The sequence below is a fragment of the Microtus oregoni genome, unplaced genomic scaffold (genome assembly GCF_018167655.1).
Source record: "Microtus oregoni isolate MIOR12 unplaced genomic scaffold, Mior012 000015F_ref0000493, whole genome shotgun sequence".
Lineage (NCBI taxonomy): Eukaryota > Metazoa > Chordata > Mammalia > Rodentia > Cricetidae > Microtus > Microtus oregoni.
In genome coordinates, this window is record NW_024543074.1 from 5,654,732 (window position 1) to 5,681,673 (window position 26,942).

The following is a 26,942-nucleotide window of genomic DNA, read 5'->3' on the forward strand; positions in this document are numbered from 1 at the left end:
AGATAAAGCTTTTCTAATGAGAGTTGAGAGATACACTTATCTATGAATATAGCAATATAATATTAGGAGTCATTTTATTGCTGTATTCATTTAGCCAAATGACAGTAGTAGGCTTTTCCCTTTTCCCTAGGGCCTGTGACCTATCTAGTTTCAGGTTCATGGTGGCTTTAACAGTATCTGCTATAGGTCTCATATCATGGAACAGGCCTTAAATCCAGTCAAAAAGTTGTAGCTTATTTTTATCACATTTGTGACACTGTTGTAGTGGTATATCTTGCAACCAGGTTGCTACTGTAGGTCACAGGATTTGTAACCAGGTGAAATCAATGATTATTTATCTCCTCTTGTAGTAGAAATAGCACCTTCTAGCACTCCAAGGGCTAGCCAGTCAGGATGAAGCTTCAGTTGAATACCAGCTAGATTTCCCTGGGTTCCATACCACAAGTATTCTACCCTTTTATATCTGAGGTATATTCTGCTTTTCAAGAATATACATTATAGTTTATATATCTGTGTTCTCCACACCTATTTAGTAAAGTAAATACTTTTGGAAGGAGAGTAAGGTAGGCTTCCTGTCTCTTCTTCTAGACCTCCCCTTCTAGTACCCAGTAGCCTGAAGTGTAATGCAAATTTCTGTAACTTATGAGCCTGATAGACATATGCTGTTGTGTTGTAGGCTTTAACCAAAACATGTTCTAGGTGTTAGTTTTGTGGCTGTATCCTGGATACATGAGACCTTTTTTTTTTTTTTTTTTTTTTTTTCTTTAATGATGTTTTACTCACACTCATCCCCAGGTTCTGGTGTCATATTAATTAGGCAAGAAAGTGAAATAATAGAATATGTGGGGAAAAAAACCAATGCAGATCTTGGCACATATCACATTGGCATTCTCTTCCAGTTATTTTCTTACTTAATGAGGTGTTTTGAGGCCTTAACATTATATTATCAGTCCGTAGGATTTCCAGTGTCTAGTCACAAACTTGGATATGTCACCTCACTTAAAGATGTAATTTCCTTGCAAATACACTGTATGCTAAAACATGTATAAAATGCCCCTCTATTCCCTTATCCAAAACTATATAATGAACATCGCCAGGACAAGTTCTGCACCAGTTAAATTTCTTTCTTTATCATCTAAGACAATGCCAAGAACAAACAGCGCTTAATTAAGGCTTTATTCTGCTGACAGATGGCCTCAGTGTCTCTAGAAACGCTCCACAGGTTCTACTCTTCCTTACTGTTCAATTCTTTTTTAACCCTGACTTCACAAACCACACCTCAAGTCTTGAAAACAGGGTGCTCTTTAGTTTTACCATAAAGCGCTACAGTCGTACACAGAAGTAAAATATCTGCGTCTCTGCTGCTCACATTCCAGGAGTGTTGACGTGTGATTCACACTCCAGTTTTTAAAGAGATTTGTTCAGACAGTTGTGCAAATTTCCCATCCTGTTATCGCCATCCCCTCCTACAAAACAACCACTGTCCTGTTACATCAGTATGTTTCACTTCACCGTCTATGGGAATGGAGTTCAAATTTCTCTCTTTTATAGGGTTACAAGTGAAATAAAATATATACTGTGCTGGTAAAAAGTTAACGGAGTAGTAATGGGGTCTCCCATATTCATCATCAATCTTCTCAACCTCATCAATATTGTCACTATTATTTTTTCTAACATATTAATCTACCGAAATCCTGTATATACACATGGTTTAGCTCAGTTACAAAACACTGGGTATCTTATATAGTTGTGGATGCATTTTTGTGTGCAGATGTACCTCTGTCTGCCTAGGCAGTGTGTCTGTGTGAGTGTGTGTGTGTGTGTGTGTGTGTGTGTGTACGCAAGCCAGAGATTGATGTTGGGTGTCTTTCTCAATTGCTTCTCCACCAAGCATTTTGAGAAAGAACATTTTGTTGAATCTGGAGATCACTGTTACGGCTCGTCAGGTCTGGGGGACTCTTCCTATCTCTGTTCCTTTAGAGTTACTAATTCATCTTATCGAGCCAGGTTTTTGGGTGGATGCTGGTGACCCAAAGTAAGGCTGTCTTGTTTGTGAAATAAGTGCTTTACCCACCATGTCATTGCTCCATCCCAGCACTGGGCATCATTCTTGTCCAGCTACCTAAATAAGAACTCGACCAGAATATACACTTAGTTTTTAATCTTAATAAATCTGGGGCAAAGATCCCCCTCATCACCTGTTTTCTTGTTCAGTATTTACCTTTAGGGGAGAACAGGACAAAAATTAAGGTCCCTCATTCATAAGCAGAACTGAAAGGAAGTCAAAACTGTGAACATATTTTTTTTTCTCCTTAATATCTTTCTAAGATTAGAGCAGCCTTTTAGACTAGCACAGGCCAACTTGCTGCCTCTTGTTCCATCAGAGATTCATAGAATTTCAAAAGAAGCTGAATTTGCCATTTACAACTATTTGCAATAAAATTCAATTTTGTTTACTTGATGTTAAATACTGATAGTCAAGGAAGCAGCAGGCAATCTTACTCACTTTCCCCCCATACACTAATTAAACATTTTAGTGCAGATATCAGCATAATTAAAGAATTAGGAAACAATGAGAAGTGCTAGGGATAATTTGTAATATCAGGGCACTGATGCACTGGGTCCAGATACTGGAGTTTGATTGGCAGAACTTTATTAAGTTTTGGCAGCACTTAGGTAGACTGGGAGCTCCTTTATGAGGCTTCTGCACATTAATCCAGGCTCCTGTTCTCGTTAATACTGATGAGTGAAGGCCGTTAATTGAATTATGTATGAAGCTGTGCTGATTAAATAATATTTCACTCCCCACTATAGAATTAGCCCTGCTGGATGAACATGCACTGTTGTTTCTGACACTGAATGTCATCAGGACCTCTTTGCAAGCACAGACTTTGATGCTTCCCCATCTGTTCAGGGGATGTAGCTTCTCTGTTACCACTGGAACCAAATATCCTTCAGCTCTGACACGAAGTCACTTTGGAGAACCAATATACATGATTATTTATTAGCATCTGGGTAACCACGTGCAAGAATCCTCCCCAGTGCCTAAGGGTATGGCTATTTAAATCTATCAAGGACTGTGAAAAACTTCTAATAATTTTTAATTGTATTCTGCTTAAGGCGATTAGAAAGAAAGATATCTCCGGGCGCCCAAATATGCCTTGAAAATTAAAGAATTTCCAAGCTGCACTTTTGGTCCTGCAGAGATGATTTGCACTTCTTTTCTTTTCATGCAAAACCAGATATTAAAAAAGCAGAAATCTTTCTCCATGGAAGATACATCAAGTTTCTTCTTTACTTTCTCCCATTTCCCTCATATCCTCTCATTCTTTGTCTCCTTCTTTCTTTTTGGTTTTTTGTTTTGCCATTTTTTTTTAAATAGAAATTTGCTATACAGCCCTGGATAGCCTGGAACTTGTTGTACAGACTAGATTGACCTTGAATTTGTGTCAATCTTTGTGGCTCAGTTTAGTTTCCTAAATGCTGGGATTATAGGCCTGTGATCCCATTTCTGTCTCTTCTTCTTCTTCTTTCTTCTTCTTCTTCTTCTTCTTCTTCTTCTTCTTCTTCTTCTTCTTCTTCTTCCTCCTCCTCCTCCTCCTCCTCCTCCCCCCTCCCCCTCCTCCTCCTCGTCGTCGTCGTCGTCCTCCTCCTCCTCCTCCTCCTTCTTCTTCTTCTTCTTCTTCATCTTCATATAGTTACAAATGTGCCATTGTATATATGGAGATCAGAGGACAAGACTAGAATTGGTTTTCTCCTTTTCCCTTTCTGTGAGTTCTAGGCATTCAAACAATATCTTCCTGCACAAAGCAATCACTGGACCTGCTGAACCATCAACACATCAATCTTGTGTGTCTCATACATTGATGGTTTCTCATATGCAGGGATAGACAAATAGGCAATAAATAAGTATACAGATATCTAATGCTGCATGATAACTATATGATAGAGATGCGAATGAACAGAAAGAAAAGCAATTGGTTATGCTTGGAGGAATTAGGAAAGCTTTGAAATTGGAAGTTAAAATGGAGTGAATCTCAAAAGGCATATAAGAGTTTTCCTGATCCTTCAGAAAGAGGAAAAGAATAGAGAGATTTAATTACATGCAAATGCAGCCACAAAGGGGTTTGGACCCCAAAACAATACATGAACATTTTTGTACCCCTATGATTTGGATAAAATTTGTTAAATGTTCTCCAAAGTTTTCCAAAGATGATAGCCTACAAATAGTATAATAGAAGAAACATAGATCTAACAATGGGCCAAATTTCCATGTGACCATAGTTGAGCCAAATTAAGCTTTTGTTTTTTCAACAGTAATGTAAGGACATTGGTCAGAACAACTTTGCAGTGGATTTTTAGAAGCCCTGACAGAGAATTACCAAAGCCCATAACCCCTCTTTTTGGTGTATTTCTTATGATTCAGCCTCTGGTTTATAACTGAGCAAGGCCAGATATTCTGCCTTCTTACTGCCACTAAGAACTGGACTTGAGTACTTGAGTTATGTAGACTACAGTTATGACTGTAAAGCAGTGGTTCTCAACCATAGGTTGTGGTCCCCTTGAGGGTTGAATGAGTCTCACAGGGTCATCTAAGACCATCAAAAACCATAGATATTTACATTACAATTCCTAACAGTAGCAAATTACAGTTATGAAGTAGCAATTTTTATAATTGGAGTTCACCACAACAATAGGAACTATATTAAAGAGTCATAGCATTAAAAAGCATATAGCTTGATTCTGTGGTTTATAAATTCCTAGTTTGTTTGGAATTTTTTCTTAAAGAAAAATGGTCAGGAAATTATATTTTTGTCAATTTCTACGTAGGCATAGACTCAGAGCAAAGGAACTTGAGAGTCTTAAATGTTTTGTGACATCAAGTCCTCAATGTATTCATCTCTAAGGTAGAAACATAATCTGTGGAGTATGTATCTTTAACAGGTTTTCTTCTCTAAAAATAGTGTTAAATGGTCACTTCACTTTCCTATAAGTTCTTGTCAATAGAACTTTTTCTTCCCTCTCAATTTCTATAGTAAATATGAGTTGTTATTTTAGGGACACTTTTTTTGAGATAGGGTTTCTCTGTGTAACAAAGCCCTGGCTATCCTGGAACTCCCTTTGTTGACAAGGATGGCTTTGAGCTCACAGAGATCTACCTGCCTCTGCCTCTGCCTCCTAAGTATTGGAATTAAAGGTATGTGCCTCTATACCATGCTAAATGTATTGTTTTTAAATAATGATCTATCACTAGCTCTTTACTAACTTAAGAAGCATTTCTAAGATGGTTGTCTATTTTTCTACTGATCCATGAATTGATCTGATAATTCCATTTGGATAGAAAAATGTTACTTCTTAAGAACTTCTTGCCACTACTGGCTCAATTATATATCTTTCTATTCTCGAATTTTAAGACAGCAAATTATTTTCTCATGATTTTCCAGATATAAAGCCTACAAAAGATGCTTTAAGTTGAATGGAATGAAAACCTAGACATGAACACATAAACAAATCAGTTAAAGAGAAACAGAATAAGGTTGATAGAAGTCCAAGGTCATGACTGAGGCACTAAGTTATCAGAGAGGAATGAAACCATGCAACAAATTTTATTTCTCAGCTCTTAATCTTGTAAAATGTTTAATATATAGGGAATAATGAGGAGAGGAAAATAAAGCCTAACATTTAGTACTTGGATTATTAGGAAAAATTGTTCTTTAATTAAATTGTTAATTGCTTTTATGCTGTGCTTCACTTATTAGAAATAAGTAAAAAATGCTCAGGAAGTAAAATGCTTGAAACACAAATGCTGAATTCTCAGCGAAGAATTCCAATTGAATGCCTGGGGATTGTCTTTTTTTTTTTTTAAAAAAAAAGGTATGCAAATAATGATTTAACCAAGTAATTGAAATTTGGTAAATAGGATAAAATATTGTTCAGCCATCACAAAGTTTTTATTACTCAACAGGGTAAATAAAAATTTTCATAAAACTTGCATTCAAACTCATTTTCTAAATAGAATGAATTGGATCTGCCAAAGAGAATGTACATGGAGGGAAGTGGAGCTGGGGTTAATTCCAGAGCTTTTCTTATATCTGAGACAGTGATGTGTTCTTTGTGCAGAGCTTCTCTGTCTCCTTGGGCCTGAGGATGACTCCACCAAGATGGCTAGATTTTCAGAACTCATCTCCTGTGTTATTCTTGCTTTCAAACCTTTCTCATGGCTGCCTTTTAGCCCTGGAGCCAAACTGGGTCAGCTATTGTGTCCCCTCACATATTGCATTTAGTGTTCCCTTAGGAGCTGTCACTTTTCTTCTTGAAATAAATTCACCTAAAGAGTCAAAGCCATTTGTCTCAATCAATTTCTCATCATTCTCTCTGGAGTCTTCAGCACTCACCATTACACTGTCAAAAGTGTGTCATCCGTGCGTTCACTAAAACACAACCATTGAAAGCCTAATAATAATAATAGTGGTTACTATTTGCTGAACTCCTCAAATATGCCTTGCCAGTCATGCTGGGAATTCAGTGGTAAACAAAGCATTCTTTTGCCCTTGAGAAGCTCCCAGTCAACAGAAGAAGCAAGTGAGTGTCTTTATTACAGGGAGAGCTGTGTGTTATTGGAGCTGAAAGGGAGAACACCTCACTCCAGGAAGTGAGGTGGGTCTCCCACTTTCTCTATTCATGGTGTCAACACCATCTAGTTCTCAACACTTCAAAGTCATTTCACTACTGACTTGCACCTTTTCACATTCAATGGTGATCTCTCCTTTAGACACATCTCTGCTATCTCTTCTTACATCTAGTGAATTACGTTGTTAGCATCTCCGATATAGATAACTATAAGAAGCTTTTAGTCAGTACAGCTGTTCATCCCCAAATCATTACTATTCTGACTCACACTGCTTTAAAAAGATGGCATTGGAATAGACATGTCCACAGAGCCACTGACCTTTCTTTGTTTCCCTGTGCATGGGATGTTCTTTAAACTGCCTGAAGTTTAAAGCAGGTCCTTTCTCTATCAAGGATAAATTGACTTTCTTTCTAAATTTATTTTTCTTGCCAATATTATCATCAAGTCAATAAAAGAACAAATTATACCATTTGGGTTTTTTTTTTTTTTTTTTTAGCATTCCATTCTCAAAGGGCAACCAGACATCTAATCAGAATGTCTACTCAACAATGCAGGAAACTCCCTAAAAAAGAGACTAAACTTGAATCTAGAGAGATGGCTAGGCAGGTAGGACCACGAATTGTGTTCCATGGACTCCTGTTGAGTTCAATTTTAAGCACCCTCACAACTGCCTGTAAGGTGAAATCAAGGGCATCCAGTGTCCTCTCCTAGCCTCTGTATCACTGCACTTATTCACAGACTCACACGTGGACACACATACATACACATAATCAAAAATAATTTAAAAAGAAAACACAACTTTGATTTTTAAATAATAGTTGAAGACCACACTAGTATTAAGTGCATAGCAATCACACATGATAAAAGCTGTAGTAGGGGCTGTGGGCCTCTTCCCACAGCCTGGCTCCTGGCTTATGCCCCGAAACAACAACACACAAACTGTATTCATTTAAGCACTGCTTGGCCCATTAGCTCTAGCTTCTTACTGGCTAATTCTTACATCTTGATTACCCATTTCTATTAATGTGTGTAGCATCCCAAGGTGTGCTTACTGGGAAGATTCTAGCCTACGTCCATCCTGGGTCGGAGCTTCATCGCGTCTGCCCCAGAGAGGAGAGCTATCAAGTCTGAGCTCACTTCCTCTTCCTCCCAGCATTCTGTTCTGTTTACTCTGCCTACCTAATTTTCTGTCCTATCAGGGTCAAGGCAGTTTCTTTATTTAACCAATGACCTTCCTCCATCAAAAAACAACAAGAGAACTTCCAAAAATACACTCAGATATTTTGAAGAACTATTACGTAACTATATCATTTTCTGTTTCCATTTTCTCCTTCCAAACACTCTCATGAAATCACTCTTTCTTCTAAATTCATGGCCTCTTTTTTTTCTTTAATTTTTGTTACTTACATGTGTATGTGTCAATACAGTCTGATTAATGTGTATAATAATGCACACAATTCAACATCTCTTTACAACAGACAAAGACCATTACAGAAAACCACAACTAATATTTTGAGTTACAGAGCAGAGTTGTGGAGCCTAGTACCAACTAGTACCAACTGAATATATAGAAACTTAAGTCTCAAAGATCACTGTAGAAGAGGAGGTGGAAATATTGTTCCAGAAAAACAGTGAGTTTGCTGTGAGATTGTGTTTCCTGGAAATCTCAGAACCTACACCCAGAAAGTCTTGTCAACACGGTTGCTTAATATGACTTGAACAATTATGATGATACACCAATGTGGAGGAAGAAAAGCCCATGGAGATCTCGATTCCTTACAGGTAACTAAGGAACATTGAGAGTAGGAGCTATAGTCTTCCCCAGGGAAGAGCACACCAACTAGTTATCCAAATATCAAAATATGTAGCTTTTGTGTAGACAAAGTTTCCGAGGGACAGAAACTGTATTACTTGTTCCACATTTCCAATCATTCTATTGCTGTTTCCTAGCTTTCCCTAAAAATCTATGTTTCTTAGTTGTTAACCGAGATATTTTTCATTTTCTTTTCAGAATCTGCTTCCTTTCCAGCATTTTGCCTTTCCTAATTAATTATTATGGTTTTGCTGATATTTTTTTTTTTACCATCTTTTCTGTCCAAGTTTGGAACCCTGATAATGATAGAGACTACCTCTGTCCAGTCTTGATGTGGGAGGAAGAGCATGGTCCTGCCATAAATTGGTGTGTTGTGCTTTGTTGACTCCCATGGATAGCAGCCACTTTCTAAAGGGAGTCAGAGGAGAAGCAGATGGGAGGTTGGGGGAGGGAACGGGAGAAGTGTAGGTGGTAGATAGTTTGTTTCTAAGGGTTTTAGTCTAGAACTTATAAATCAATTATTGATAAAGATTCCATTCAGGGTAGCTACCTCAGTCTATTTTTCTTACTGTAACAAGATCAAAATAATCAACTTCAGAGAGAAAAAGTTTATTTGGTTCATGTTTTCATAGGTTTCGGTCCATGATCAGTTGGACCATTGCTTTTGATCCTGGGGAAAGAAGCACACCATAATGGGAAGGGCAATGTTGGGGCAAATATTTGTGTCTCATTTCAGGTAAAAAAAAAAATACAAGAAAGAGGATAAGTTCCATAATTCTCTCCAAGGACATTCTCTGACGGGTGGAGGTGGGGTGTAGTGGATGGGTTATAGTAATAGAAGGACATTAAATAAACTGATTTGACAATGAAAGCCTCTAATGCCAATCTCAAGGTGATTTTCCTAGTGGAAAAAAATGTCTTTATAACCGACAAATACCATTACAGAAAACCACATGAGTATATAGGAATTATGATCATCAAGTAGCAATATGGACTTTAGTTAATTATTACCTTATTTGCAAATGTAGAAAATAGGTGGTCCTAGACCAAGCCCAATGGGAATGTGTTGGAGGCTCAATTGTCCTGTAGCATCTCCAAGTCAAAGTCTCATAATCTTTTCTTTTCTTTTTCTTTCCTTTTCTTTTTCGGTTAGAGATGCCTGCCTCTGCCTCCCAAGTGCTGGAATTAAAGGCATGCACCATCACCTCCCAACTCATAAATCTTACTTATATATCGGTTAATTAATCATCAATCAGTCTTTCAGATGTATTTACCTAGTGTTTGCTAACACAGAGTGAGACTTCATAACTAACTATGCACTGAATGATGCAATTTGTTTCTGCATTGCATTAGATGCCAAAAAAGTATAGAAAAAGCAGTTAGCAGGCTGTGGCTGCCTGTGCCCCTTATGCACAAACCATAGACTACTATATCTTGGTGAACGAGATTAAAAAGTCATGTCATCGGAGAAAATGAAGAAACAATAAACATGGGGGAATAATTTGTGCTCAATTACACGTTCCAACTGCAGGTGCTATAGTTACTTTGAGATGAGAGAAAGAACAATCAGAAAAGCATGGGCCACAGTATCTGCTCTCCTGCAATTCCTCATTGTGTGAGTTGGCCAAGGATAAATTTAACATTTCTCTCATTTAACCCTGTCTCTGAGAATTCTTCATCCCATAAAACACCAACTTCATAAAATTATAGCACTAGCTTGCCTTGCTCTCATATGTTGTCTCAATTTTATTTTACTTTTATCAATTAAAAGATATAATTCTCAATTCTGACAGTATGTCTTTTCACTGAACATTCCCCTGGACTTTCTCTCTGCTTATCATATAAATTTATTTATATTTATTTGCCCTAATATATATTATATTAAGCAATACTATATATTAATATATATTAATTATTTTCTATTGTGCAACATACTACAGGGAGAGAAGCTGGCATTAAAATCGCACCGTGTGATTTAATTTCACTTCGGCATCATGATTCTGGTGTTAATCAACTTATTTTAGTCACAGAATAATTCTCAGCAGTCATCCACTGGTATCAGACAAGCCATAAGCTAAAGGTAATCAAATGAGGCTCGCAACTGTTTCTCTCTCCCTGCCATATGGAATAGAACATTTCTTCCACTCCACATAGGCTGAAACTGAAGCCAAGTTCTAAATTGTTCTGGTAAAACTATAACTGACTCTTTATTATCCCTACAAGTAATGTGAATCAATGTAGTGGATAATCCAAAATAATGGATGGTCCCAAATCAGTGATACTTGATAGAATGACAATCTATGTTTCTAGTCTCCTGAAGCTTTACCTTTCTTTTAAATTGTGTTTTCTGTATCTCATTAATGGGCATTGAGAGATAGACAGAGAGAGAGAAAGAAACAAAAAAAAAAGAAAGCAACAAAGAAAGAGGAAGACAGACAGAGAAGATTAACATAATTTTAAATATAATGCTTTCTTTGGGGTCTTTAATACACACCTATGTGCTATCATTCCACAGAAACACATCACTTTAGTTGATAAAGTAGGAAAATTATAGGTAATAGAGCATTGTGGGAAAATATAATTCTGTGCTGAGTTAGAGAGTGTTCAAGTTTGGATCATTACCTACTTACTAAAAATTGAGGGTATCTATCATCTATCTATCTATCTATCTATCTATCTATCTATCTATCTATCATCTATCATCTATCTATCTATAATATTGATTAAGCTAAGTTAGAGATAGTTTTTAGACATTTGTTTCATTGAAGGGTTCAATGGTAATGTGGGATATGAAGAACATTTTGCATAGAATTTGGAAGGCAAGAAGCGAGCTGGAATCCTGGTCTTTTCATATGGTCAAGATAAAGACAAAATACAATACACTGTTATAACTCACATATTGCTGGGTTTTGGCTAGCTCTCATTTAAATGTGGGGTTATATCTGAGTTTGCAAGAGTGTTGACTCTTTGGGAGTGTTCTTCACATCACCATATGCAGGATCTGGGTATCTGGTATGTGTTTAACTCCTTAATGAAAGGTATCTGCTTTCTTTGAAGAACGCTCCATTGTTAAGTTGGGCTTAGGGGTGGCGAAAGGCTCATCTGGACGTAGACCATACTTAGTTTTAGCCCAATTATTTTGTTTTTGCTTCCCTTTGTTCATATCCTTCTGTTCTCTACTACCTCACATGGGGACTTCATGCTGTAGGGACAGATGTCCAAGAATTTGCCTCATGCAGACTCTCTACCCAGTGTCCACAAATGTCAGTCTCTAAACTTTTCCTTGTGATAGTTCTACTCTCTTTGGAGCTCTTATCAGGCATTATGATTGTGTTATGATTGAATATAGACATAGAGAAATCCTAGGAAATTTTCCTTCTCTCTGGACCATCATTTATTAATCAGAAATATGTCTCGCTGACTCTCTGTAGTGAAAGTAATGAGCAAAACTATATATATTTTGGTGATTATTTCTTCTATTTGTGTTTTTTATTGCTGTCTTTAGTAGATCTTCAAAATAACCTTGAAATGCTATTAATATGTATTCTACTTAACAAGAAATGAGCAAGGATTATGTGAATGACTTACCTTAAGTCATTGGGAAGTGGTAAACAAGGATTGAGAGTCTAATCTTTTGAAATTATATTGATAAAGCCAGTATGCATGGAGCATAGATTATGACCCATGCATATTAGTTATTAAACTCTCAGAAAAACTGAAAATTTCATGCAAAATTCTTTTTACAGAATTTTAAACGGATGCCTAAAGGTTAAGAAATTACAAATTATCTGTATAAGATTATTATTCCTTCAGAAATAAGGAGAGAGATTGGCACAGATATCAGGGATGCTATCTTCAAGTCTCCTGCCCTTCCTTTCTTTCTTTCTTTCTTTTTTCATGTGTGCATTTTCTTCTTGTTAATCCTTTTTTTGTGATTTTAATTTTTGTTGAAAATATTTTTTCATAGGATCTAGTCTGATTGCAATATCCCCTTTCCAACTCCTCCCAGATTCTTCCCTACCTTCTCCAACCAACCAAATCCACGTATTTTCTATTTATTTCTCATGAGAGAATAAACAGGAAACTAAACAAGCCAGGAAAGGAGAAAACAAGCAAGTAGGAAAAAAAGAGTCAAAGAAAAAGTCCAAGAACCACATAAAGGCTCAGAGATTCACACAGAAATCCCATAAATTCAAAAATGGAAACCATAATATATTAGTAAAAGACCTGTAAGTTTAAAAATAAAATGTCAAAGATAACCCCCCCCACACACACACACAAATACCATTGAGTTCATATTGTGTCAGCCATCTAGAACAGACAGAGGACCTGTCTTTAAGTGTCATGTGTGTATCCAGGAAGACCCCATTGGAGAAAACTATTTTTCTTGTGAGTGGTTGTCAGCTGGAGATGGGTTCTTATTCTTTCTTGAAACCAAGCTGCTCCTATGGTACTTTTCAGGACACATTCCATCAGACTGATGTCCTCATCCATCTCTAAATACATTGCCTTTCAACTAAGGTCGTTGTGCACTTAACATCTCTCAAGTGAAACTTAAGCACCAAATCCTCCTGGAAGTCTTCCTTGCTGTCTTTTTCACCATGTGTAGAACCCTGGTCCTCCAAGGAGTCTCTTTAGCATAGATACCTGTACTATGGCTATGCATGGCTCTTATATTCTCAATCAAGAATGTACCACACAACATGTGGTAGCCAGTCTGCATATTTATTAGGTGCTCTTCAATGGGACCTTAAAATGCAATGACTGTGCCTTGTTCAGTCTGTCCAGAAGCTCAATTTATAGATTGTAGATTTCTATATAAGCTGATGAAGAAAACACATGACTATTCATTATTCTATATCCTTCCAACAGTATCAGTATAGAAGATGCTTAAGACAGTGTGACTTACTTAGAGTTTTACTGCTTTAAAGAGACACCATGACTACAGCAATTCCTGAAAAGGAAAATACTTAATTGGGGCTGTTTTACAGTTTAGAGATGTATTCTGCTATTATCATGGTGGGAAACACAACAACATGCAGGAAGACATGGTGCTGGGGAAGGAGCTGAGAATTCTACATCTTGACCCACAGACAGCAGAAGGAGACTGGGTGTCCTGGAGCCAGAAGCACATGGTCAAAGCTACTATGTTTTAATGCTTGTTGGGGCTGGAACATGGTCCCCTTGTTACATTTTCGCCAGCTTTCTGTTTTCAATGATTTGCTTCACTGCTTAATCTTGGCTGTCCTAGAACTTGCTCTGTTGACTAGGCTGGCAGTGAACTCAGAGATCTTCCTGCCTCTGTCTCCTGAGTACTGGGATTAAGGGCAAGTACCACCAATCCTGGACCTAAGATGTTCTTCAATTCCTTTTTACATGTTGGAAACCTAGGAGGGTGGAATATTGCCTGAGATCACCACCCCCCTTCTTTCCATCTCTTAATCTGTTTATCTCCTTGAATATAGGATTTATTCTACTTCCTGTTTTCCCTTTTCTCCACAATCTGTATAGTTCATATTTTTCTTTGCTCAGCTCCTTTTCATTATTGATCTTCATAAGAGTGAACACTAATAACCACACTACAGAGTCTATACTAGGCTGCTTTGAGATTTCCTCTGCCAACAGAATTAATTCAAAACTCTTTTTGTTAGCCTCAAGAAAAAGACAAGAGCTTTCCAGACAAGGGGAGAAAGCAGACACATTCTTCACCAAAATATTACAAGAATGATTGCTAGGCCACATATTAATAATCTTTTGCTCTAAAACCTCCTGATCCAGGCCTACACAATTCAAATCACCTTCAGCACCATTGTCTTTCATGCTTCTACAAGTATGACCCATTAATTCCCCACTTTAAGTCTTAAAGTTCAACTTAAACTATCTGTCTATCTATCTATCTATCTATCTATCTATCTATCTATCTATCATCCATGTATCTATCATCTATTTTTATTTCTGAGACAGGATTTCTCTGTGAAATAGTTCTGGCTGTTCTGGAACTTGTTTTGTAGACAAGACTGGCCTTGAACTGACCAATCTGCCTGCTTGTGCCTCCCAAGTGCATTTTGGGATTAAAGGCATGTGCCACCATGCCCAGTCCACATCAGTTCTTACAATGGAAAATATTTAACTGGAGCTGGCTTACAGTTTGGAGGTTCAGTCCATTATCATCATGGAGGGAAACTTGGCATCATGCAGGCAGACATGGTGCTGGAGAAGGACCTGAGAGTTCTACATCTTGACCTTCGGGCAACAGAAAACTGTGTGCCACACTGGGTATAGCTTGAGCATATGATACCTCAAAGCCCACCTCAAGCAGTGACACACCTTTTCCAACATGACCACATCTCCTAAAAGTGTCATTCCTTATGGGCCACGCATTCAAATACATGGATCTATATGTATCATTCCTGTTCAAACCACCACACAGATGGATTAAAGAAGAAATTTTGCAACTTGAGTGGACAAAAAGAAAAGTACCGAGAGTTTACTTTAAGGGATATGAGTACAGATGGTTTCAATGCTGTTATTTAGGCAAAAGGCATAGAAAGACCTCCCAAATGCCCTGGTGAGTTTTATCAACTTTTAACTGTGTTTTGGTACTGAACAAATCAAATTAGCTTCTATTTTTACTTTTATGTCAAGGAAGCTTCTTTCTAAGGAGATGAAACTTTCCCTAAAAATATTCAGAGTAGCTGCTTGTATGGGATAAAAATACAACATAACACTACACATAAATAAGTTATCTCGCTTCTACCAGGACAACCACTGAAAATAACAGGCACATCCCAAGAGGCTGCTTCTAAGTTATATTAATAAATCAAAATATCTACTTATGATGATTTATTTGTAGATCTTGATGTTGAAAGCTCATTTATCATTTGCAATGCAATTTGCCCATCTCTACAGATCATAAAAATTCATTGAATTATACTTGTTCTCATGGTGTAATTTAATATCTTGTTTTTCAGCACCAGAATAAATCCCCCTGATAAGTATATAATTTCCCTATGTTATCCTTTAGCAGTCAATCACAAATAATGCAATTGATATACTTATATGCACACATATATTTAAGAGTTAATGAAACAAATTTTTCTTAGCATCATTTCTTAAATGTAACTAAAACCAAAAGATAAGAGAAAAACAACATAATCTATTTAGGAATCAAAACACCAGAATTTCTCAGCTAATAAGAAAGCTTGTTGTTTATTTCTGGAGTAAATGCAGCATCTTGCTGATCCCACCCAAACCATAATTTATAACCAACACTGTGCAGGAGATGTGTGCACGTATTTCTTGGAGGTTAGCAATATAGATTCTCAGCTCAGCTATTCTGAACAGCCACAGACTTATAAAATAACATGACATTCAATATCTGGAATAAATGTACAGATTTTATATTAAGCAATACACTACTAGCTTATATTACTGTTGTAGCTCTTCTATTCACGTGATCACATAACTTTTACATGAGCAAGCCTATTCTGTTGTCCAACAATATAATAGACAAATCACAGTCTATAACAGAAACATTCTTTTAGTATAAAATTATCAAAATAATAAATTAGTTTTATTTTATATTATATTGCTTTATTGAGCTATATATTTTTCCCCAGTCCCCTTTCTTTTTCTCTCTCACTTTTTGCCCTCATCTCCTGCCCCCCACGCTCCCAAGTTACTGAGGAGATCTTGTCTTTTTCTCCTCCCTAGGCAGATAAATTAGTTTTATTTTAAATTTACTTTAAAAGATATATAAATGTATATTTTAATTAAAGAAGTAAAATAACATATATCATTTCCCCTCTTCTCTTACCTCCCTCCAACTCCTCCTAGGTACTTCCCTTGGTCCTCTCCAAAATTATGCACTGTAATTCTTTAGTTGTTATTATTTAACACACACACTCACACACACACACACACACACACACACACACACACACACTCTAAATATATGAATACAGACTGATCACTCTGCTTAGTTTGGCTTATCGCTATGGAAGACTATTTCTTTTTCTCTCAGCATTTCTTAGTTTTCTGTAGTTCTTTGTCAAGGGATGCAGCCCAATGATATTTCTTCCTTTCAATTTAGTCTCTGAAGAAATTTGTTAACTCTCCTTAGATATTTCTTTTTTTTTTTAACTTTTTTTTTATTGAGAAAAGAGAGAAAAAAAACAAATTTCCTCCTCCTCCCATCCTCCCATTTCCCTCCCCCTCCTCCCACCCTTCTCCCCCTCCCCCCACTCCTCTCCCCCTCCCTCTCCAGCCCAAAGAGCAGTCAGATTTCCCTGCCCTGTGGTAAGTCCTAGGTCCTCCCCCCTCCGTCCATTTCTAGGAAGGTGAACATCCAAACTGGCTAGGCTCCCACAAAGCCAGCACATTACGTAGGTTCAGAACCCCGTGCCATTGTCCTTGGGTTCTCATCAGCCCTCATTGTTCGCCATGCTCAGAGAGTCCATTTCAAAGTCAGGTCAAGACAAGATTTTTACTTCTCTCATTTAAATAGTCAGTCTGGCAAAGAAAAACAAAGGCTTAAAAAGCCCAGCACTTTTACATTATTAAATGTGTTTTATTTTCATGACATTTCCCTCCCCCTCCTCCCACCCTTCTCCCCCTCCCCCCACTCCTCAGTTATTCTAAAACAAGTAACTAAGAATCATTAGGACCTGGACTATCATAACCCCATATTGTGTTGCCTCTAGCAACATGTCATCTATCCCATAAGACGTAGTAAAGCATAAGAACAATATATATTTGGTCTGTCAGAATCCTAATGATTCTACAAATACTCTAAGAGGATTGTATATCAAACTCATAAAACTATATTATATGTCCAAAATAAATGCCACTCTTTGTTACGACTATACACTATGTGTAGAGCAGTGGCTGTGAATTTACTGGAACCTTGCTTTTTTTTTTTAACCTATATTAGGTATTGACCTATGGAAAAAAGTCTCTAAGCGATGAGTAGATGGACAATTAGAATGAGTAGAATGACCATTAGAAACACCAAGGGATTTGCTTCCCAGCCAGTTCACTATGAGTTTCCAGACTATACCTTAGGGTCAGCTCAGTCATCAAGCACTGTGACTCTTTAGGAAACTTTGCTAACAGCATACATACTGCTTGCTTGTTTAATCTGGACTACACTGAAGAATGTGACTGGTTGAGACGGTAGCTGTCAAGGACACTTCACTGATGAACAATTCTGCATCAGATTTTCTAATACAGAGTAGGTAAAGCAGAGGCTGCTGATTTATTCTGCTGTCAAGACAATGATTAACTTTCCAGAAAGATTCCCTTATATACCTGCAAACCCTTGGTTTAAGAGAAATCATTCTAAAACGCATTGATCTCTTAGCTCTACTTTGGCAAGCTTGCTAGACACATGAGAGAGAATCACCAGCTAGGAAAAGAAATATTATAAACCAGACTGAGACATGTGGTGGTGGCTCATGCCTTTAACCCCCCACTGCAGAGGCAGACAGATCTCTGTGAGTTCGAGGCCAGCCTAGTCTACAGAGTGAGTTCCAGAACAACAGCGTTACACAGTAAAACCCTGTCTCAAAAACAAAAGCAAACCAGACTGACTTTGACTTTTACATCACAACATGGGAGATGGTTAGCCAGAGAGGTAGAAAAGGTAAGAGCAAATAAATTTAAATGGTCAAGTAGAAGAAAGATTCAAGTTAAAATTCCACAATGGGCAGATTTTTCATGCTATGCAGAATATCTTGGGTCTTAGAACTGATGTCAGACCTTTCATTCACCTGTAAAATAAGGAGAGGACCTCTGAAGAGCACCTTGTCATGTCCTTTTAAAAAACCAATTCCATGTAAATTTGGTAGACATTGTTGCTAAGGGCCTTTTACACATATCCCATAGTCATAGGTTCTCTGCAGTACTGTTACTAAAATTATTGCAATTCATTTCCAGTTTCGTTAGGTTTGGCATTGAAAAACATTGTCAAGTCTTCCTATTGATTTTATACGCAATAAGCATATTGAGCATTTTTCTAACAGTTGACTGGAGATGATCCCTCAAATTTTTCTACAGAGAGTGATAACATATTCAAACAGTGACAAACTATTCTTATTTTCTAGTCATTCTACAATTTTATTTCTTTTTCTTGCTTATCCACAGCTGGAATCACTAATTAAACACCCACATCGTAACTGTGCCACTGAACATTTTATCAAATGTCTTTAATGGACGTGTTTCATATATTTCATCCATTAACAACATTTCTGGTAAAAACTATTCAATCAATTAAGATTATTTTATGTAGTAGCTACGTTCATAAGAATTTCATTATGAATAGAGTAATGCTAGAATTTTAATAATTTTATTCTTCTATTGAAATTACCAAGGTATTTTTCTTTTATAACCAATATAGAGAAATCCGCTGTGGTATTTTTATGTTGAATGGTCCATTTTTCCTCGGGTAAAATCTCTTCTAAAAATAATACATTTCATTTTTACTATTTTTTGCACTTAATTTATTGATATTTTATTTAAGATTTACATACATAGTTTACGTCATTGCTTATTCTTCTTTCTCTTGTTTTAATCTTACCTGGTGTCATGATTATATATACCCCAATAAGTCAGTTGAGCAATATTCCTAATAGTTTAATAATAATTCATAAAGACTATTAAATATAACTCAATTTAAATACATATTTTATATAAAATATTTCCATAACAGTTATTTATTCATTTTGATTATCAGTATTTTAAGAAAATTGAATCATTTCTTCTATTTTTCTAGGAAGTCATTCACATCCCAAAGTTTAGATTTTTGGCTTAATTAATATGTCAAAACAAGGTCACTTTCTTTAATCTCTATAGTGACTATAGCTATCCTGTGACAGAGTTTGTGCAACCTCTTTTTCCTTCATCACTCCAGCTTGTGATTTTTAAAAACTCAATCTGTTTTAATTTGCACACGACTGCTTTTGATTTTATTGGCAATCTCCTTTATGTTTGTTTCCTATTTTCACTACTGTTTCTTTCTAGAAGGTTTCAAAGGAAGTCAATAAAATCAATGGTTAAAACTGAATATACTGTGGATGAGACCAAAAACACAGAGGAAACTCAAAATAAATTTAAAATGAGAATGTTCTGAATCCATAAGTAGATAAAAATATTATAAGAATTATTTTTTTATTGAAGAGATAAGGCTTTAGACAATAATTCCCAGGGAGTCAGGGCACAAGAAGTATCTAATGCATACTTGTCTTTGGTGGGAACAGGGTAAGACACTAAATAATTTACACATTGGTTAAGTAAGTGTGTTAATAATTCAGAGGAGTGCTCTGTGTGAGTCTTTCTAATTTCACTTTTTATATATTTTTTTCCTGCTATTGCAATGTGTCTGAGGCAGAAGATGGGCTTAAAATATGAAATTACAGTGTCATCCTGCCTAGAATTCTGTAGCAGACTTACTGAGGGTCTCACCCTTAAGTATCTCCTTTGCACTTAATGAAATTTGGAATGATAATTTCAGTCTCAAGTGCCAAGTAGACCTTATAGATGCACAATAGCTCTTTGAACTTGCTGAACTACAGCAATGACGCAGCTACATTCAAATGTGAATTCAATGGCTTTCCAAGATGAGCTAATTTCTTGATGCTGTTTCCTAGAATTCCTTGCCTTACCCTAAGCAGGTGTCTTCCTGAATACTCAGCATGTTTCTACTTTATTGTGGTTTTGTTCATTCTTTCCTCCTCCTGCACTCTCCTGGAATCCTTACTTGAACACTATGCGATGAGCTAGAGACAATAAGTATTTATGTCCCTATTACAGTGCCAATAAACAAACAAACATTATTTATTTATTTTTAATTCAGATAAACGTTCTCTGTGTAGCCTTGACTGCCCCGAATCTCACTCTGTAGACCAGGAAGACCTTGAACTCAGAGATCTGCTTGCCTTTGCCTCCAAAGTGATGTGGTTAAAGCCATGTGTCACCTCTTTATATTTTCAAAAATTGTTTGACAGTTATTTCAAGCTATTTTCTTTTATACGAGGAATATAAGATCTCTTACATCAGAAGCAATTTAGTTTTGTGGTATGCAGTGTGAATCAGATTATAGATGTTTACTAATTTAGGGTAAATGACTTTTATTGAATGACCTTTACTTTTGAATGAGTTTTATTGGCTATTTTTTGACAAATTAAAGTAAGATATGTATTGCATACATTCAGATTACTATAAACCTCACTCTCCCTAACCTTTTTCCCATTCTTACCATCTCCCCTCTAGTTTCCTTTTTATATTCCCAACCTTTTCCTTTTGAGACATGTTGAATTTAACTTGGATCATCTGTGTTACTATGGGTTTGGAAGCACTCATTAGAGCCTCTTGGGCTCCTCAGTGGGTATACAACTGAAAATAATTATTGTTCCTACTCTAGAATTTACCAGTAGCCAATGGTTATTCACTACTTCATTGATCGTTATGTCTACCAGGATATTATGAAGAAATTCACATGCATAGGTCAGTCATGTTGGCACATGTCTTTAATTCCAGTACTTGAGAGTCAGGGGTAAGTGGATTTGAGTTTGAGGCCAGCCTGGTCTGCAGTGAGTTCCAGGACAGCCAGGGCTACTCAAAGAAATCCTGTCTTGAAAAACAAAACAAAGATAAAATCGCATACATAGATGTTCAATAGACATGAAATATATTTTTTCTAGTGATAGACAACCCTTGATGGTGAATTTTGTAACATACTGTGTGTAATGCTCAAGCTTCTGAAATTCTCTAAAGCAATGGTTGATTATAACTTCTGAGAGTATTTCTCTTCTGCATTTATAATTTTAAGATCCCAAAGTTTAGGGAGATAAGAAAAAATTATGACCCCAAAACATATTTAAATTAATGTTAACATATCTGGAAAGTTTTTGTTGCTTATGTCATACTTACTAATATATTTTAATTTTAGTAAAAAAGGCAAGCAATTACAGTTTCAATTAGATTAGTTAAAGCTGAAACAGTGTCCTACATGCAAAATCCAAAATCCATTCTGTCATATGATATGTCATTAATACTTAAGTCTAATGGTCAAAGCATCACAACAAGTTTCAGTGAATTTGCTGGAGGAACAATGGCTGACTGAGCCCAGAGTGAGTGGATTTTTCCCATTCTGCATAGACAGCACCCATTATCTCAACATTTAGAGATCAACAACCTCTTGGTAGAGGGTGAAATAAACAAAGCAGCTAAAATCTGTAAGTGGCAGAAGCACAGTGAGGGTTAACTTGTCCTTGAAATGATCTCCAGGGAAACAGACGTATGTGTGATGAGTATATATGTGCCTAATAACATTAAATGTACAATCCTGCACGGGTAGAATGTCCAAAACTACCTAACAGTCAACCTGTCAACAAGGGGAAGATCTGTTCCCCATTCCCACCCTGAGTGTGTCTCCTCTCTCTGCCTAAACTCAAAAAAGAAGTAAGGGCTCTTGCATCACATGCTTGCTCAGCCTGTTCCCTTTCTGTGGAGTATATTTTATTCATTTACCCTTTCCTAAAAATAAATCTATACCTTCACTACTCCTAGACTGTGCCTTGTCTAACTCATTGTTCAAGACACAAAGAACCTGGACAGCCTTCCATGGTACACCTCCTTCTGGTAACAGGGCCATAGGGACCAAATTTCCCATTCTCAGCTGGCTGACCAACTACTAACCTCCAAATATCACTAAACCATCTAGGCTGTGTTGTGTTTGATGCAAATGTGAATGAACATGGTCATTCTGACCTTGGTGAGTAGTGGTGAGAGTTACAGAGACTACATACATGACTCCTAACAACATATTCTACAGCTGTCATTTATGTCATTTATAATTGTGATAGCTGGTCATAGATATTCATCATGGAATTAGTTGTGATGATGATATGTTTTTAAAATATGAGCAATATCTCCTGGTATCAAAGGCTCCAGAACCAGCCACGACCATAAGAACTTGAGCTTCTGCAGTTTGTCCTCAGGTTCACAAGCATAGCAGTATTCTCTGTTGCAAATACTTAGGGCAATTTCAAAAATTACATTCTCAATGGCTTAGACATTAATCTTTTATAGATAATCATGATAAAGTGGACTATTCCATCATAAAAAGAAGATAATGCTAAATAATTCTATGCAGTTATATTAACCAATATATAAAACATGAGATTCTTTATTAAAGCAAATGAGAAAAATATATTTAATTTGCCAAAAGTACATTTCCCCTCCTTTTTTGACTCACCATATATCAATGATCTGTAATATGAAATGGCTGTTTTTCAACTTTATAATGGAAAAAGAGTGATATGCAATATGAATGAACCACAGGGCCTGTGTTTTAAGTGGCATGACCCTTGACGACCTACAGGATACCACGAGTAGTGTCTGTTCCTTTGTGAAGAAGAGAAACCACCTAGAGAATGGAGAACACAGTAATGGAGGACCAACTGCAGTATCCTGGAGAAAAGACCAGAGCCTCAAAAGGCAGTGGGTACCTTCCCCCCAGAGGCCCCCTTACCACATTCTACTTCAGTGTAATGGTTTCCATGGACAAGGAGGCAGAACCACCTTGAGAACACTCAGTACAGAAGGTGAACATACAGCCATGGAGAGGAGGAGACTGCACCAGGTTGAGAAAAACACCTGGCCAGGTAGTCATTTTGTCCTCCAGCCTTGACATATGACAAAAGTGCAATCATTTCATACTAAAGTAAGGATATCTTCATTCATTGCAGTTCCTCTAGTAAAAATTAGGATTTTATCTCATATTTATAGATAAGAAAAACTGAAAAACAGAAAATCAAGAGCTTGTATCCTTTCCCATAAACCTTCTAGTTGTCACAAGTTCAATGGAATTTATTTTCAGGTAATAGAACTGAAATTTGTAAAGAAATGATTTAACAGTCACCACATGGATAATAGGTAGAAAACCCAAAATTTAAATATATATGTTTATGAATCCAGAATTGTCAAGCACAGAAGCAGTTGTGTGTGTGTGTAAGTGTGTGTGTATGTACGTGTTTATGTGTGTATCTATGTGTGTGTACATGTGTGTATGTGCATGTACATGTATGTGCATATGTGTGAGTGTGTGTATGTGTGTACATGTTTGTGCATGCATGTGTATATGTATGTGTGTATGTACATGTGTGTATGTCTGTACATGTGTGTGTATGTGTGTGTGCTGCATACATGTGTGTGGGGGGTGTGGGGGTGTACTTGGAAAACCACACTGCCTCCTACTATGCAAAAAGCTCCAAAATGGTGAGGGTTGTCTCTAGATCAATTAGTCATGTGTGAAGTCCAACATTTGATTCAATTTTAGAAACAACATCAACAACAACCCTTTGGATGTCCTTTATTCCAATTGACCTATGGTACATATGGGACAAGTACTCCAGAAGGAGTATATCATTCAAAATTGCACTAAATTCAACACGTTTGGTAATTATTTTTTAAAACAAAGTATGGGGATAGAGGTTGTCTAAAGAGGAGGTTTATAGCTTTGAAGGCTGACATTAAAAAAATCATGGAGATGTCAAATTGAGAGTCTAACAATATATTTCAAGGTTTTAGCAAACAAAAATGAGCCAAACCCCAAAGCAACAAATAGGGAAAAAAAGATTCAGTCACATTAGAAATAACGAAACAGAAACTAAATGTAAAAATTAGTGAACCAAAGAAATGGTTTTGATAAAAAAATCAAGTGAGATTAACAAACCATTAATCAAACTAAGCAAAAGAAAGAGACCCAGATTTCCAAAATTGGACAAAAAAGAAATTCTAGTGAAATACAAAGGATAACTATTATATATTTTGAGAACCTGTATTCCCCAAATATGGAAGATCTATTAAAAAAATCTATAAGCAATTTCCAGATATATATGATCTGCCAATACAGCATCAAGGAGATGAAACAAATTAAACAGATCCATAGCAAGCGACAAGATAGAGGCAGTCATCATCTCAAACTAAAGAAAAGTACAGGACTAGACCAAGTCACTGCCAAGTTCTACCAACTCCTTAAAGACAAAATAACAGCAATGCTCCTCCAACTGTTTCACAAGATGGAATGTGAGCAATATTAATAATCTCATTGTATGAAGTCAAAATTACATCAGTGACAAAGCCAGAAGAGAAAATAACCAAAAACATCTTGACTAATTTCAATAATAAATACAGACACAAACATTTCTGGTAAGATATACTTGTAACCCAAATTCATAAACAGATTAAATTATACAACATGACTAAGCTGGTTTCATCTCACTACTTTGGATAACTAATCAGAGATAAGGTTTTTAAAATCCACACCTCACCAGGTGTGTCTTCTCAGCCATGGAATTAAAGCTATTAGAGTCAGAATATTTTTGAAAATCTAAAGGCTACTAATCAGATCTTCTCCTAGACATGGCATATATGTGCAAAATTTTTACATGTTGTATAAAGCCCAGAATCTGAAACATGAGACATCTTTTATTCACTGAACCTATGATGACCCACACAGTCCCAGTTACTTGTGATTGGATCATGACACAACATGAAATATTAACTTTTTGTTAGAACAGAGCAGTGATCTTTGACATGAAAAGGGAGAGGTTTAGCATGGAAGTATCTCAGAGGTAGTGTACAATAGATAAATGGGACAGACCTTGGATAGACACACAAGTAAAAATTTGGAGGAAAGCAGAAGGAGGAAGCATTTACTGAGAGAAACATTGACACACTCATTACCATGGCCCAGACTGAGAAATACAGCAGACTGGGGCTTTCAGATATCAAGACACAAAGGTGTTCAGAGAGTATCCATGCAGAACATCCCCTGATTAAGCCACCAGCCTCCTGAGTATCACCTGGGAGTTGCTTCATTCTGCTTTGTTCTGTTTATTAAATCTGGATTTATTAATTTGGTCTGATTTAGCTTATTTCATCAGCAGAGGAACTCAATAACTGGGGATCCAACACTTGCCATAATTAGGAGTCAAAAAGAAAAGTTTACCATTATAGAAGAAGGCCAACCATCTGGAGTACAACCATCTACTATTTTTAAATTCCATCTTATAAATGCCTCACAAGGCATAATATTATAGTCACCATAAACAGTACATCAATTAAAAATAGCTATTTCTAGCTCCCACCCCCAGATTCAGGTATTTCAGTGAATTTGAAAATGAGGGTCAATTTTCTCATTGTTTTTATTCTCTCTCTCTCTCTTTTTTTTTTTTTTCGAGACAGGGTTTCTCTGTGGTTTTGGAGCCTGTCCTGGAACTAGCTCTTGTAGACCAGGCTGGTCTCGAACTCACAGAGATCCGCCTGCCTCTGCCTCCCAAGTGATGAAAGTAATCTTTAAAAAATTATCACCCTTCCCTAAGAATTCAGTATAGCTATTTAATATTAATTGATAAATAATTTTTTATGTATTTCTGAAATGACTCTCAAGTCAAAAGGCTCCTTTTCCCTGCATTAGCCATCCTGTATACCGAAAGATATTTGTTTTATCTTAAGAAGTCAATTTCTTTTTTTTTTTTTTTTTTTTTTACTTATTTTTTTTTTAATTTATTTATTTATTAAGGATTTCTGCCTCGTCCCCACAACCGCTTCCCATTTCCCTCCCCCTCCCCCGATCAATTCCCCCTCCCTCATCTGCTCGAAGAGCAATCAGGGAAGAAGTCAATTTCTATAAACAACTATGAGCAAATGAAAGGAATTTGAGGATATTTTTACCGGGAAAACATGGAGCACATATGTCATAGTATACTCTGCTTAAACTGATGTAGCATGCCTACAGGGGATGGGACAGATGGCAAGCAGAAAGTCTAGGTCCTAAATCAAAACGTAGGTCACCACCAGCACCCAGAAGTCCCCGGTTGAAGCAGGATATACTAGAGGTATTTCATCATTATAAAAGTATGGTTTGATTTTCCAACACTGGAAGGTTCTCCCATAGTGTTTCTGTTGCGTATTAGCAATGTAATATCACTATGGGGAGAATAGATGTTCCATTTTTCTAAAACATTTGCTTTTGCATTGTTTACGACTGTAGTCTCCCATCTCCACTGTAACTATAGCCTTCTCTAGTTTTAGTTTTGCCAGGCTTTCTGTATTAACTGTGAGCCTATGTCCTTGGACAAGCACAGCTCTAAAACTGATGTAACCTCCCAGCAGAACTACCATTTTATGAAGTTATCATTTTATCTTTAGTAACAGTTGCTGCCTTAATACCTAGTTATTGGGTATTAAACTACTTTGGTGGTATATGTTACACCATTTTGTGTTCAGTCTTCTTAACTTTTTGAATAAAAGTTGAACATCGTTCTTCTTTTAGTTGTTGGCTGCATAATGGCAATACTTGGTTTCTTAAAGCTTTATCCAATGTAGCTTTTTCTTGTCACTTCCTGAATGAATTAGACTCTGAATATGCTTCATTTCCAACAATGTCCTTCTCCCATTTTACATCATTGTTTCAAAGGTATGAAGGTATTTCTA

The 26,942-nt window shown here is 36.6% G+C and overlaps 1 protein-coding gene across 1 annotated transcript in view; it reads right to left on the reverse strand.

Moving 5' to 3' along the window:
• Ca10 (carbonic anhydrase 10) overlaps window positions 1-26,942 on the reverse strand; it is a 488,218-nt gene that overhangs the window by 346,558 nt on the left and 114,718 nt on the right. The window lies entirely within an intron of this gene.